This window comes from Sinocyclocheilus grahami, unplaced genomic scaffold, assembly GCF_001515645.1.
Source record: "Sinocyclocheilus grahami isolate Dianchi unplaced genomic scaffold, SAMN03320097.WGS_v1.1 scaffold174.1, whole genome shotgun sequence".
NCBI classification, from domain to species: domain Eukaryota; kingdom Metazoa; phylum Chordata; class Actinopteri; order Cypriniformes; family Cyprinidae; genus Sinocyclocheilus; species Sinocyclocheilus grahami.
This window is the reverse complement of record NW_015505353.1, coordinates 584,874-599,397: the sequence shown is the minus strand read 5'-3', so window position 1 is coordinate 599,397 and position 14,524 is coordinate 584,874. Positions and strand designations below refer to the sequence as shown.

Here is a 14,524-nt window from a genome sequence, read left to right as displayed (position 1 = left end):
ATATAATTTATATGAATATAAATATATATATATATATACATGTAAATACATGTACATATTTTCAAAATATGCTGTGTTTGTCTTTATATATATACATAATAAATATACACAGTACACACCCACATATTATGTAAACAAAAACTTTTATTTTGAATGCGATTAATTGCATTTAATCATTTGACAGCACTAGTTGTAATATTATATACTATATATATATATATATATATATATATATAATTGTATTTATTTTTTTCCCGCTGATAGCAAAGCTGAATTTTCAGAAGACAATCCTCCAGTGGTGCTCAAAAACATTTATTATTATCAAAGTTAATAAAAAACAAAACAAAAAAAATGATTTTTTTTTTATTGAATAGTTCAGAAGAGTAGCATTTATTTGACATGTAAATAATTTGTAACATTATAAATGTTGTTAATGTCACTTTTTATTAATTTAATTAGTTTTTTGCTGAATTAAAGTATTAATTTATTTTTACTTCTTTAACTTTTGAGAGGTCATATGTAATTGTCAACTTTTAGCTGTGCGCTGGTATATAGGTTAGCATCAGATTAACGCGCATGGACAATAATGCCTCCCATTTTGATCTCATAAGGTCTTTTAAGACTGCAAACTCAACGTTTAGAGCAAACCAAGAAGCCATACGGACAGAGCTAAAATGGCCGTAGGTGATTTGGCTTGTATCGGTAGTAAATGGCAGTCACAGAACAGATGTTTTTTAGCATAACAGCACACACACTTACATACACTCTCACAATCTGGATCTGCATACAAAGGCGTAAACATGTTGCCGACAGGTTAATGGATTACGCTGCGGTGAATGTAAATGTGTGTAAAGTGAATAGCTTTGTTGCTTGGTCCTCTGAGCTCAGGGTGGGGCCTTGATGACCTTTGACCTGTGCAGTGGTCTCCGGTACATGTTGCAGACGTCTCTCGTGCTTGTGCCAGGCTGTTAGCAGGTGGCACGGAACTGCCAAGGCGTACGCTCACTGACCTGTGCTACAACCCCCAAACCTCGCCGTCTGTGTGTGGGTGTTTATGAGAGACTGATACACGAGGAATCCGCTGCCCTTTTGTGCTCCTCATAATGATTTTTTTTTTAGGTCTTTATCACAGGAAGCTGTGTGATTGATGTCGGAGAGAGATTCTACTAGTGTCTCAAGCATGTGGTTGAAATAAGGCAAACTGTATAGCAGGAAACATTGTAATGCTTACAGGATATGGCTACTTAGACACATGATACTTGTGGGCTACATACATTTTCCATTAGGTATTATATCCTTTTTGTCCTTCTGTCTTTGTTTTCATTCCGATAAGGCAGTAAGCACTTTGTTCTTTCTATATTATTTAGTTAAATGAATTATTAGATTAAAAATTCAATTAAAAACCACAACTAGCAACAAGATTTATATATATACTGTATATATATATATATATATTGTGTGATAAATATTTTTTTGCCGCATTTAGCCCTGCCCACATTCAATCCTCATTTATTCAACATTTCTTTTTACATCAAATATGTCACATTATTGACCTTTATTTTGTATTCACTTTTCTTTTCTTTTTTTCTTTTTTTCCTTCTGGACAGATCTATTACTTGGAAACGTGTCACATTTCGCCTAGTCAGGATGTGGTTTAAAGGATATAGTAAACCGGCCATAGACAGATGTAAACACTCCCTTTCCCATCCCACCCCATATTTTTCCCCCCCAAGATGAAATTGTACAGCTCATCTCTGATTTAATTTCTCTGTCTGTCTGTTGTGCACTCAGTAGACACTCACTTCAACTCCCGTCATCTTGAATCAACTTTTGAGTGACAAACGGCTGGGCTGGGGCATCAGGGCATGTGATTTCTTTGGCGTACCTTCATTAGTCATCAAGTCATTAGTCATGTCTATATTTAACCTAGCTCCGCACTGGTGCCCACCTCTCATGTGCCAACTTGGCAGAGAAAAGAGAAGAGATTGGAGAAAAAGAGAGAGAGATTGAAGATAGAAAGTCTCATGGATAGGATGTAGAGTATTCAACAGCCATCAGCAATTCTGGCTTCATTGGCGGAGTGAGAATTGGTCTTGCAGTCTGCTGCCGTGAGAGGCAGGCATCGCTGCATATTGGTGTGTGATTGCAGTCAACGGGGGGTTTGTTAGAGGAATGAGGCAACGGGAAGGGAATCAGAGAGAGGTGGGACACTGATGGGAGAAGTGTTGATTTTTTTTCTCACAGGAAAATGCCTTTGGTGAGTGAATGAAAGAAGCAGGTGAGAGAAATCAGAAGAAAAGAAGGTCGACCGATAGTGGATTTTGCCGATACCGATAGCTAGGTTGGACCACACTGGCCGATATCGTTTAATTAACCGATTGTTTTAAAATTGATACTTAACAAAAACTAAAATAGTGCTTCATTAACAAAAGCAGTACTGAACCATACTAGTAGTTGTAGTAAAAATAATAATAATAGTAATAGTAAATGTAGAAATTAACACCTTAACCGATTGTTTTAAAATTGATACTGAACAAAAACTAAAATAGTGCTTTATTAACAAAAACAGTACTGAACCATACCATAGTAGTAGTAGTAAAAATAATAATAATAGTAATAGTAAATGTTGAAATTAACACCCTCTAACAAGGAACAATACTTACACAGCTTTCATTAACCTTAATGCTACAAATGGACTCTTATTTTAAAGTGATGCCACTTAATTTCAACTGTCGTGCTTAAAGATGCACATCTTTAAATATATACACAAAGGCTATAGCATTAAAATGATATACACAGCCCTCTACGAACACCTTGGCAATTGAATCGCCACTGGCTAGTACATTTTTTTGTTTACTCGCCAGACTGATAAAATGGTTGTTTGTAAAATGGCAGTTTTATAAATATCTGAAAGTACACTCTTAACATCAGTCAGTCAAGCATTATAATAATTAGTTCCGCCCACTACCGGAGAAAGCGGTAGTTCTTAAAAGCGGAAGAATTCCAAAGGAACTTCGTTAATTTCACAGCAAAATACAACAAAGAATATTGTTTACATGTAGCGCGCATAAGTAGCGCGTCAATTCTCTCTCAAAAAACAAAGCGACAGCGAGTCGTGCTCTTCACGCTAGAGTTTACGGTACATTAAATACAGGTGCGTTGCACATCCATTCAGATTAACTGAAAAATATCACAGATCAGTTGACAGAGGGAAACTCTGAAGCGCTCAGAGTGTTCGGCGAGTGAAAATATATCTGTGCTAAACTTATATTTAGCCTCCAACTCACACACTGGCGAGTAAAATCTGAGAATTTATTAGCAATTGGCTAATATTAGACATAATTTAGTCGCCCAGAGTGAAGATTTAGTCGCATATGCGAGTGATTTACTCGCAATGTAGAGGGTTGATACATATGGATATTGTATGTATACTCTCACACTTTAACTGCTTCTATTCTTGAACACTTGATGATTATCTAATCAAAATAAAAGCGCAGCGCTGAGTCTAGGAGAACTCACCGGTATCACACACACTCCGGACGCGTTGACCTCGAGCAGCGGTCTAAAACAGTTTATTTAATCACCAAACAGACACAAGTTTACTTCAAGAATGAACAATTTGGCATAGATAAGTTTGAAGTTCGGTGTTTAAAAAACGGAGCAAAAGGAAAGAGAAAGCGCGACCTATATTATAGCTCTATAAATGAAGCACACAGACTTTATTCGAGCCACAGAAAGACAAACGTTTTGCTGAAAATGCACAATACACAATTCATTATGTACATTAACAATGATTCGGGACTAATATAATGTGATTTAAAGGAAAACTATGTGAATGGCGCTCTGTGGCGTGGCAGGATTTTCTGTCGGCATTCTGCATTTAAATTCACGTCTGAAGTTTCCCGCTCTGTTCAGCGTGCAGTATCACGTGTCTAAACAAATAGCACATGCTGTCAGTGATTTCAACCACTAGAGGCCGCTCTCGCACTGTGTAATGACAGCAGACCCTTCTCAGCCGCTCCAGCAATGGACGCAACCCGGAAAACTATCGGCATGGATTTTTGCCGATAACCGATAGTTCCAGCAATCAACTATCGGTGCCGATTAATTGGCAAAACCGATACATCGGTCGACCTCTAATATATATATATATATATATATATATATAGACTTGGGATATAGTTCATAGTGTTATGAATCACATTTATGATGCTTCTTGGTGCTTTTTTTTGTCATTTTGGAGCTTAACAGTCGCAGCCGTCACTGACATGTATTGTACTGAAATGGCCAGCATGTTTTGTCGATAAAAAAAAAAATCACCTTTTGTGCTCTTTATAACAAGGTCATACAGATTTAGAACAATATGAGATTGCGTAAATGATGACAATTTCATATTTGGTGAACTATTCCCATAAGGTGTAAGAGAGATGGTGAGATGAGTAAAGGAACGGAAAATTAAGTTGGGGTTTCAATGAACACAAGAGGAAGTATCTCTCACTCATCTATCGATCTCTCAATCTATCGGTCAATCTTTACCAGTCCCTGTGGGAGTCTTTTTCAGCCTCATGGCAGCGCGGATGGACAGTGAGAAAGCGAACCTTCAGTCTATACTGGCCGTACATGCACATAGTCAGACTTTTCATTTGTGCTAGAGCCAAAATTATTATTATTTGAGGTTAGAATTATATACACTTCAGTTTAAATGTTTTGGAAAGAACCAAGGCAGCATTTATTTGATCCAACATACAGTAAAAACTGTAAAATTGTGAAATATTATTACAATTTCAAATAACTCTTTTCTATTTTAATATATTTTAATGTAATGTATTCTTGTGATGTCAAAGCTTAATTTTTAGCAGCGATTAATCCAGTCTTCAGGGTCACATGACCCTTCTGAAATCATTCAGATATGCTGATTTGCTCAAGAAACATAATATTATGAATATTGTTATCAGTGTTCAAAACTTAATATTTTTTGTGGAAACCATGATTAATTTTTTTCAGAATTCTTTGATGAGTAGAAAGTTCAAAAGAAAATTTATTTGAATTAGAGTCTTGTGTAACGTTATGTCTTTAATGTTGCTTTTGATCAATTTAATACAGCCTTACTGAATGAAAATATTAAATTATTTCAGAAAAGCTGCAGTTTGATTGAGCTAATCTAATGTCTGATAACTTTTGCATTTGCTCTGGCATTTGCATCGTGCATCACCAGAGTCTACCAGCATACTTAATCTACATTCTATCCTCATCTTAACAGTTATTCTGTGTCTTGTTTTCAGTCAGCTGTGCAAAGAGTCAACAATCAACTTGTGATTCATTTTTTGTCACACTATTGGAAATCCTGTGTGAATACATTTATGCCACCTCTGTGCATTAAAACGAATGTTGATGTACCTTTTAGAGGTATACACGCCTTTTTAGATGGGACTTGTGACCACAGCAGTTTGCAGTTTGAGTGAGTGACTGAATACCCCAGGGGGAAATAAACACCGAGGTCATACCCTCTTATCCCGGCCGTGAGTCGCTGTGCATGTGCGTGGAGCAAGGGATATAGGGACAGCAGCAGTGCAGGTCCGTGCAGGTCATGGTCAATCCGCTCCTTCTTCTGCTTGACCGGACGCCACACTCAGAGAGGTCACTCGCTGTCTCACTGCTTGCTCTGTCTCTCAGTCTCTTCTCAAGTACTCAGAACTGGCATACTGCTAAAAGTCACTTTTGCAGCATACCTTCTCAGTTTGATCTGTGTGGGCTCCATTTTATCCCTCTTTCCCGCCATTTCACCATTCCTGGCTGTTGGCCAGCTCTGTCTGTCCATTACCCACAACACCGAAAATGTTGACTCTCTAAAACAGACCACTTTTCACCAGATGCGGCCAGCCACAGGAGAGGATAGGAGATGGGACAGAAGAGTGGGTATAGCCTTGGGTCGTTCTGAGTAAGACTACAGTGGTTATGAATCACTCAGCACTGATAGGTTAGCTTGAGGTTTTAGGCTGACGAGTAGGAGGTAATAAGTTGTGAGTGTGTAAATAAGGCGCAAGATGAATGTAGATGTTTTACCATTATAAACACTCTGCTACTCTTCATTAATATTCCACTTTTTCAGTTTCACGTCTTGTATAATGAATAGCCAAGTGTATTTAAATTTGTGTTTGAGCATGTGTGTGTACGCGGACACAGATCTCGTGTCTTCCTCGGGCCTCTGCAGATCACTTGAGCATACACCTCCCCACCACAACGGCAAGAGGAAGAAGACACTGTCCATCTGTTTATCCACAACAGATCCTCTCAGCTCCTGCTGCTACAAACCCTGTGTGTGTGAGGGTATGCGTGTGTCAGATTTACTCAAATATTCACACTCAAGTCTTGATAAAATCAAAATAAGTGTTATGGTTTCAAACACAAATATGTATATTAATATCTGTTTATTTATCTATTATTAATTATTGTTTTTAAGTAATACTTATATTCAGCAAGGATTACATTGATCAAAAGTGACAATAAAACATTTATAATGTTACAAAACAAATTCAAACTTGCTGTTCAAGAAAATATTAAGCAGCACTTTTTTTCCAACATTGATAATAATGAGAAATGATTTTTGAGCAGCAAATTAGCATATTGGAATGCTGTAGAAGTCTGGAGAAATGATGCTGAAAATTCAGCTTTGCATCACAGCAATAAATTACATTTTAAATCAAAGCTACAAGCAGCGTTGAAAGGTCCCTTGCACCTGGACTCACCACCACCCGGTGGCTTTATGAAATCAGCGAATGGTGAGCAATATGCATTTAAAGAGGTAAATATAGAAGGAATATGTCAGTCATTTATATGTGCCAAACATCCTGCTTCCAGCTGGTGGCGCTATGACTACAACAGAATATTGGCATGTAGATGTCTTCAGGCCAGGCCTCTTACTAAATGTAAAGTTTGGTGCAAATTGTACAGTGCATGTTTAAGTTAGTGTAAAACAAGTAATTTCCTGTTGCCAGCAGGTGGCGCTATGGTTGTAACGGAATGTTGGCATTTAGATGTGTTCAGGCCAGGACTCTTATTGAACTTGTGAAGTTTGGGGCAGATTGGACATTGTATGGCTGAGTTACAACAACAACTTTTTCCATGGCGAAACATCGAACAAGATCTTCGCAATTTAACGTCACAAAGGGCTTTAGATTAGACAGACCAAATTTGTTGTTGATCTGAAAAAAATTTCTAGGAGGAGTTTGTTAAAATACGATGCCTTGAAAATGGCAAAAATGGCACAAAATTTGTTGGGAAAATTCGAAATAACTGACTTCCTGTTGGGATTCGGATTTCATTCCAGGGGACTTTTTCGTAGGTATTGGTGAGTTACATGTGTCTACTGATTTTCGTACATGTACGTGAAACGCAGCTTGAGGGGCACATCGTTGAAAGTGTATAGGTGGTGCTATTGAGCCATTTTACCACACCCACTGCTGAAACCCATATCAGACGTAAATATTAAAATAGAAAATGGTTATTTTAAATTGTAATAATATTTCACCATATTACAGTTTTACTGTATTTTTGGTCAGAGAAATGCAGCCTTATAACTCATTTGAACACCACACCAACTGCTATTTATTTATTTATTTATTTAATGCATGTGTACAGGTCAAACTGTGGGAAAACTGACCTCTACTTGACATTAGTTGCTGTTTAGTAATGGTAGTTATGGTCATTTATGGTTTGATTTTATGTTCGGTTTGGTCTCCAGGGATACATATTGCTTTGTGCTTCCATTGGCCCAGAGCTGTGGTCAGTTCTCACCCCGAACACACCCATCCCATCTATCTCTGCACTCCTCATTTTATTTAATATTGCCACCGCTAGTCTCACCTTGAGTTTTCTCCCCCTCAGCTGCAAACTGTTTGCCTTAGATAACACAATCTTACAGGAGAGAAATATAAATAAAGAAAGAAAAGGAGAGAGAGAGAGGAAGAGAAGAAGAAAGAGAACATGAGACATTATTTAGTGAGGTTTCTTCACAGCGTCTCCTCACACGTAATCAAAAATCATTAGGCACATTAGTCTTTTTTCAGCAGGGCACAATGTGTCTTCCTGTAAAGCTGAATCATTTTGACACTTCTGTTCTACCATTCTTTTTACTCTCTCTCTCTCTTTCTTCTCTCCCTCAATTTTCTTCTTCTTTCCTCTGTCTTGAGGGCAGCAGACTGCTTGCATATGCGTGGTGATATGTCAGTCAGCCGTTAGTAGGGACGTGTAATCTATTCTGTGGATAAAGAAAGAGCGATAGTGAGAGCTTTAGTGAAGAGCGCAGGGTGTCTCAGGCTGTCTTACGCTAGTGTTTCTCCCATCCTGACTTTGAGTAATCTACACTCTTTGTCTCAAGGTCAGCATGCTCTTCAATGAGGCTTTAGCATGGGACGTCAACTTTCTGCCTGATCCAGGTATAAACCACCCATATTTGGCTTCATAGAGACAGAACATTCATTGTCAGTTTTCTGGTACTAAAAGGCCACTTTAATATGGAACGCAATAACTGTGGGGTAGCTTCATATTTATTGAGAGAGACAGCAAAACGAAGGTGGAACTTAAAACACTACGTGTAAGGCTCTTTCACAAGTAGCAGATGGCAATTTGTTTATTTATAATTATTACTACTACTATGATAATTTTTTTAACTCATTTATGCTTAATATTGTTTTACAGGACCCTAATTTGAACACCCCACCAATATTTATTTAGTTTAATAGCACCTATAACCCATTTGAGAACCCCATGGACTTCCTTTGACTGACTGATTTACAATTAATGTAGTTTTTTTATTTAATTTAATAATTCATTGATCTTTTATGTGGTTCAAAAGCACATGTGCTTTAAGCTTAAAACATGAGTTCCATCTATAACGTAAAATATATTGTGTACTGTATAAAATGCCCTTAATTTACAGCTGCTCCCTGGCTCAATTGGTTCACATATCCTTTTTGTGAACCCTACAATGTAAAACTGTGACAAGGGCATCTTTTTCACCCTGAGAGAAGACCTACTGGTGACAACAGCCTGTTTGTGCTGACCCTTGCCTCCTTTGTGGGCGATTCACAGCCTCACTGACCTGGCCATCCTTAATCAGAGCTATGCAGAAAGCAGGGCACTGAGGCATATCTTTCTCTCCCTCTCTTCTCGATCCCTTGGCTTTAATCTCTCAGCATTAGGCAGGGTTGAAGGCTAAATGTGTGCCTTGGTCGTAATCACTGGTCTGTCTAGTCCTTTCTGCCAGATATCTGCCAAAGGGTCTGAGCACGACAGAGAGAAACAGAAGAAAGGGAGTTAAAGGAGGGCTGAAGCCTTAGCTTAGCTGTCAACAGGGCATACAGATTGCACCCTAGTCTATATGATGCACAAAATTCTCCTGAAATCAGTTCAGGAATGAAAAAAAAAAACAAAAAAACAAACTGAGCACATATGTAGATCTAGTCCAAACAGACATGGAGTTTAGTATCTGTTATGCTGAAACCGAGCAGTGTCGAGTCACATTTAGGTCTGAAGTCAAGCTAGTTGTACCGGAATGTGTGGCAGCTGCTGTTTGCCAGCTTACAATTGGATATCAGGCCAAACCAGGTACTAAAGCCCTTATTTACTGCCTGATCGTCTTAGCCACCGGTACACACCCATCTCACAAAATGGAGCTTAGCAGGAGATTAAGGCATACAAGATCCTCTTTTCGATATTTAGCCAGTCTAATCGTTGTATTAAAACAGAGGGAGGGAGATGCATCCTAGTGTAGCTTCCACCCTTGTTAGGTTTGATCACTTCGGACAGGAGTTCGAGGGGGCGTTGTGCGGTTGAGGGATACAGATATATGATAACATGGCTTCTAATGCAGGTGTTGGTGGAGGCTGCATGCTAGACCTCGTCGTGTGTTTTTTGGGAGCCGAACGGACAGCGACACTGTTTCCTATAAGCTCTACAACGGGGGTCCTAAGGGGCTTAATTAAGGCTGTCTTTAATGTAGTAACTCAGGAGATTAGACAGGACAGAGAGCTTATGGCTATTATCCCTGCTTCAGAAGACACTTCGGCAGCATCCTTTAATTAAGAGAGCACCGCATTCCTCTCCTCGTCCATCTTTCTCCCCCGTCCCTCGCTCTTTCCATCCGCATTTCATAAAGGAGTATGTCCACACAGCCGTGGGATTGGTGTGACAGATGAATGCGTTGCGGCTAAGCTCGCCGTTCTTTCCATCTTCGTCCTCGCTCCCCAGCAGGCAGTCTCTGTTTCCCCTGAGATACTCGTAAACACTCATCAAAAACGAGAAGGCAGAAAAAAGGACAAGAACAGAAGAGATAGAGAGATGAGGGGGGGAAATACCAAAGCTCTAAAGGAAATAATCATAGCCCAAAGAAAATTGAACCAACAGACAACGACTGAACGAGAATACCCCAACGACTTCAAAGAGTGAGTCATGCAGACTTCAAAACAGAAAATCAAATTTCCACAAAAAAATCTGGAGCTTTTTCTTGTAAGCATTGTTTTTGCTCTTTCTCTTTCTCTCTTTTTGGAGGGCAAGGGCAGAGGTCTGGGAACAAGAAGTGTGCCAGTCTGATTGCCTGACCTAGGAAATAAATGAAGAAATGAGTTCTGGCCTGGTTGCAATGTGGTTTATGCCCCGTTCACACATGCACTGATTTTATAGCTGCAGGTCACCAAGTTGCAGTATTGGTGGTCGCTGGTAGGCATTTAGTGAAGTTATTGGTTGCCAGTCAAAACTTTTCAAACTGAATTCTGATTCACAAACTTGACTTTAATTCAATCCCAGTTAATTTGGGTATATTTCAGTTATACTATTCATTTTACTTGCATATGAAAGAGGAATGACTCTGTGCATATGTTTGCTTATTGCGTATACATTATATAATATACTGTACATACATCCTGTAATATATTAAAATATAAAATATTTAAAATCAACGATAGCTAGATGTTGATTCAGTAACTTGATAGATTCAAATAATTAAAACCAATTCTAACAATAATAATTATATATATATATATATATATATGACTTCCTGTGGTCACCTGAATGCTTCAACCATATGAAAAAAAAACAGCATCAATATCCTGTTAAACTCAAAACTTTAAAAACCTTAATAATAATAATACAAATAATAATATAATATATTATATAATGATTTTTATTATATTGTATTATATTATATTATATTATATTATATTATAGCACTATTATCTAGCACTGTTCAAAAGTCTGAGGTCAGTAAGTGAAAATACTGTGTAATATTGTGAAATTATTATTTATTTCTGTGATGGCAAAGCTGATTTTCAGCAGCCATTACTCCAGTCTTTTGAATGGTATTGTGTATCAGTGTTGCCAAGTATGTGGTTTTCCCACAGAATTGGGCTACTTTTACACTGTTGTTTTTCATGTCCGTGGGTTGAAGAGACCCCAATAACATGATATTTCGCCCCTGGAATGCAAATTTTACCAGGGGAACCCTGACAAAAAACGTGTTTTAATGGGGGCCCCCCGCAAAATGCGATTGGGCTAGTTTTGAGTAGCAATTAGGCAGGTTTTTGACGTGAAAATCTGGCAACCCTGGTGTGTATGCGTTAACAGACAAATCATATATATCCTATCTACACTCCACAGTATCTCACAGGAGATTGATCATGTGTGCGTCAATGTCTTCTCTCCCACTGTCAGATCGTTAAACTTGACTTCTGGATCGACGCATGTGCTAACGCCCCTTTAGACATTAAAGAGAAGGAAAGATCCACTGCAATGCACGAGGTCAGAATAAATGTAAGGTTTTCTAACCATTTGCATTTCTCTCGCGCACACTTTATCACCCTTGATCAGCATGTCTTCAATGACTAAAGGCTAATTAAATGTAGCCCCTGTTTGTCACATGCCAGAAGTCAATATATGAAATAACCAGCATGCCTTTATCAGCTGCATATAAATGAGCAAACGAGCGAGGAAAGGAAGATGACAGGGAGAAGAACGAGAACATCTTTCCTTGAAAGAGGGTCGGCCTATTTGTATGAGTGACAGATCGACCTATTCCGCCTTTCAGGAGCTAATGCTGGAGTGTAAGGGGCATAAGTTTGATGTATCGAGCAGGGAAGGGAATTTTTTGAAGACTTCCACACTTCCTAAGAGCTTGTCATAGCATAATGAATGGGGCAAATTTGAAATTCAGTCCTCTAGCCATAAATATAGGTTTATTTTTTTTCTTCTTTTTTTTTGTGTCATATTCATATTTACCCCCCAAGCAAACAGCAACATCACGGTGACATGTAGTGTCCTTGTATTTATTATTTGTCTCATCTTTGCTTCGAAATAAGCCTGGGATGTCAATACCCACATCTGTCTGTACGACGTCGCCCCGTGAATATTTCCTCTGCTAGAAGTGTGTTTCTTTTCTTCGCCTGTCCATTGTTCTCGTGTTTATAAATAAGTTTGTCTGAGGCTTGTCGCCTCTGTTGGGGAAAGGCAGTCCATTATTCAAGAGTCTCTTTCAAACCCCACAAAACTGCTGGAGTCAGAGTTATTCATGGCCAGCTTTTGTTTTCCTCCCTTCTTTCTCTCTCTTTTCTCACAAACAGCCATTGACTTCCACCAAAGTCTCGTGCTGTGGGGAAAAAGCACAGGGTCTCGGGGTAAAAGAGATGTAGATTTTGAAGTAGATAAGATGTGTGTTAGGAAAAGAGCGCGCACGGACACACAAACAGCGAGGTCTCTTTTGGTTTATCTAGTGGGAGGCACCTTTAGAACGCTCCGAAGGCTCAATGAAATGCCGCTGTGTGTGACATTTATCTGCACTCTCGGTGAAGCACACTGCTTTTTATGCCTGTTAACTCTGGGCCCTCTGTTCTTCACTCTGTCTCAGTATGTGTGTGCGTGAGAGAGAGAGACCATATGTAAATGTGCTGGATATTCTCTGTTGGCCTGTGCGGGAGAGTATCTGTTTCGCCCCTAAATGATGATTTCCATGCCATTGGGCAAATTACATTTTATAGTGATAAGGGGATAAGAGCGGACATTACACACATGATAAGATAAAATGGGTGGGTCACTTCTGTTTTCTCTTCTCTTTTCGTCTCGTCTCATTTATTTTCTGCTAGTCTAGTCTCATTTTGACTCCTTTCTCTTCTCTTCTCTTCTCTTCTCTTCTCGTCTCGGATTCTCAGACCTTCTCTTTTCAGATCTCATCATTTCATTTTGGCTGTCTCATTTCATCTTGGCTCTTATCTTTTCATTTTTCTTTTCTATTCATCTCTTCTATTGTCTTCTCAATTCATCTTGTTTCTTCTCTTTGCTACTTATCATTTTTTTCTTACCTACTTGTCTATTCACTTATTTTCTTCTCATATCGTTTATTTTATTTTCTTCTCTTCTCTACTCATCTAAATTGTTTCCATCTATTCTCCACTTGCCTTGTTTATTCTCTATTGTTCTCTGTTCATCTCGGTAACTGTTCAACTCTTTCATTCTTTATTCCTCTCTTCTCTACTCATGTAATTTTTAGTTTTTATCATCTCTGTTTATTCGTTGGTTTAGTCTCTTCATTTGTTCTCTTTTCATTATGATTTGTCTCAAAATTTGATTTTAGCTCATCTTGTCTGTTATCTTGTTGTTTCTTCTCTTCTGGTCTTGTCTCATTTCTTCTCATCTTGTGTTGTCTTTTTTTCTTCTGTGTTAATTTATGCCTTAATTTCTTCGTCTTTTCTCACTTTTTTCTCTGGTTTCTCTTCTCTTTTAATCTGTTCCCTTCATTTTGTCTCTTCACTGTCACTCTCACTCTTCTCTGTCTCCTTTGCGCCTCCATTTCCAATCCTCTGCTTGACCTCCTCTGATCCTCATTTCTCGCTGCCCTCCTCCTCTCCTCCCCTCCTGCTCTGTCAATCCATCTCACTCTTCTCTGCCTCTCGCTGCCCTCCTCTCCGCTATGTTTGTAAATCCCATAAATTTGCCATGGCCTATGAACGGGAAAAAGACTTTGGGAAGTCATGCGTTGGTCTCCATGGGGCTGATGGCTGGGCTGGGCTTCCCATGATGCTTGTTTCTTATAGCACATGTTTGTCAGCTACAAGACAACACACATCTCCAGTGTCTTAGCATTTCAGCTGGAAAAATATATTGATGTCTTTTGTTTTACAGTGTGACAGTGCATGATAGCTGTTACATAATATCTGACAAATATAAAGAGATGAGACTGGGAAGCAGAACTGTGTAGTTAATAGTTAGTGTTAGTTAACCATGTTTATTTCCAGACTGGCATGTTGCAGGGTTTCCATGGACATGGAAAAACCTGGAAATTAAAAAAAAATAATAATAATAATTCCAAGTCTGCAAAGTTATAATTTTTCACCACATTTCCAACCTTAGTGGTTCATATTGGAACTGCAGGTTTATGATATTTCTGTAGGGAGAAAAACAGTGTAAAACATTAGTAAAAATAATTTGTGTGAAATAAAACAAATTGGTCAAAATATAATACTTTATTTATATTATATAT

At 38.5% G+C, this 14,524-nt stretch overlaps 1 protein-coding gene and 1 long non-coding RNA gene across 4 annotated transcripts in view; one reads left to right on the top strand and one right to left on the bottom strand.

Annotated features, from left to right (window-relative positions):
* The window catches only part of LOC107593599 (uncharacterized), an 11,950-nt gene extending 8,000 nt beyond the window's left edge, over positions 1 to 3,950 (bottom strand). The window contains exons 1-2 of the long non-coding RNA XR_001610103.1: positions 3,939 to 3,950; positions 3,531 to 3,533 (exon numbers count right to left, since the gene is read on the bottom strand). This is a non-coding gene — a long non-coding RNA (uncharacterized lncRNA). The remainder of the gene's footprint in view (positions 1 to 3,530; positions 3,534 to 3,938) is intronic.
* The window catches only part of LOC107593598 (protocadherin-1-like), a 168,375-nt gene that overhangs the window by 20,994 nt on the left and 132,857 nt on the right, over positions 1 to 14,524 (top strand). The gene's annotated exons all lie outside the window — the stretch shown is intronic.